Below are 1,520 nucleotides of genomic sequence, written 5' to 3' on the forward strand. Positions count from 1 at the left end.
CCTTCAGGGCTGCCTGACTGGCCCCAGCCAGTATGTGCTGCCCTGGCCCTGCATGCAGCGTAGAGCCCATTTCATGTGGGCTACACATGACAGGGCTAGTCTGGGGTGAACTTTATGCAGCACCTACACTGGACTGGCCCTGCACACTGGATCCAGGGCTGCTTTGGATCAGGCTCACAGACTGGCCACCAGTGCCAGATCCAGCACACAGGGCCAGTCTAGTGCAGGTGCTACACACACTGCAGACCAACCCTGTGTGTAGCGTACAGCCTGACTCATCCCACATGCCATGTGCAGGGGTAGGGCCAGGGTTGGCATGTGCTGCATGCATGGGGCCTGAAGCCAGGATGGTCCAGGACATGTTGCCCTGTGGGCTGGCTACAGCATAAGGGAGAGTCTGTAGGCACAATCTGGCCTGCAGACTGGCCCCAAGTATTGCAGCAAGCCTGCAAAACCAGATGAGTTTGACACTCCTTTATGTTAAATGCTGGTAGTGCACATATGGAAAACACGAATGAACAGCAGTTTGATACACCACCTGAGGACAGAAGAAAACTATTAGGACAAGCCTACAAACAACAGCTAAATCCCATTATATAGCTTAGCACATGGGTGGGCAATTATTTGGGTTGAGGGCCACTTAAGGAGTTCTGGTGAGCTGTTGTAGGCTGGAGGGATTGGGGGAGGGGTGAACTGGCCCAGCACAGCAGGGGGGCAAAGGAGGGTGGGGGGCAACTGATCCTATCATGCCCCTGGCCCATCCGCCCCGTACCCACTGCCAAGGGTGCTGGATGGAGTGGGCGAGTGGAGTCTCCCTGGAGACTGGCTAGGTATCCCCAAGGGCAGGGCTCAGCCCAGCAAATGGGATGGGATTGCAGAACAATGACAGCATGGGGCTGGGGCAGAGCCACGGTCAGCTCCCCACACCCCCCGCCGGTTCCATGGGCAAGAATGTGCAGGGAGAGGATCGTGGCTCTGCTCTGGCTCTATGCTATCACTACTCCATAATCCTGGACCCAGTCCCACCTGCCCTGTTCCTGGACGTAGCTCCCCACCCACCTGCAGCCCCATCCTTTCTGTCTGGATGAGTGCACCCTGCCTGTGGGGGTCCCTAGCTGGTCTCCACAGGGGCCCTGCCTGCCTGCTCTGTCCAGCGGTGGGTGTAGGGCAGATGGGCTGGGGTGCTCAGGCAGAGAGGGTGGGTCTGGTGGCAGTGGAGACACTGGTGGCAGTAAATGGGCCGAGTGAGCCGCCACTACAGGGGCTGCCAGGAAGCTGAATTTGGCTATCACGCTGCCCCTCCCCTGCTGCATGCCCAGGGGTGGGGGAACCAGCCACATGCACCACAGCCCGGGCTGCCCCTGCACTGGGGCCAAAGTGGGCCGAGGGACCTGCCATGGGCTGGGTAGTCTCAGCTCAGACCTGCCCCTAACACCGCGGGTTTCTTGCCCTGGAGCCGCGAAGCTCCTTTAACTGAGGTCAACCCCCGCGGAGCCCCAGCCACTCACACGGACACCCAC

At 59.7% G+C, this 1,520-nt stretch overlaps 1 protein-coding gene across 1 annotated transcript in view; it reads right to left on the bottom strand.

Moving 5' to 3' along the window:
* Positions 1-1,514, bottom strand: part of ARL2BP (ADP ribosylation factor like GTPase 2 binding protein) — a 43,881-nt gene extending 42,367 nt beyond the window's left edge. Inside the window, exon 1 of the mRNA XM_019505878.1 lies at positions 1,509-1,514. The gene's annotated coding sequence lies outside the window, so the exon portion shown is untranslated. The remainder of the gene's footprint in view (positions 1-1,508) is intronic.
* Between the last annotated feature and the right edge of the window lie 6 nt (positions 1,515-1,520).

Source organism: Gavialis gangeticus, unplaced genomic scaffold (assembly GCF_001723915.1).
Source record: "Gavialis gangeticus isolate Ggan-Ray unplaced genomic scaffold, GavGan_comp1, whole genome shotgun sequence".
NCBI classification, from domain to species: Eukaryota; Metazoa; Chordata; order Crocodylia; family Gavialidae; genus Gavialis; species Gavialis gangeticus.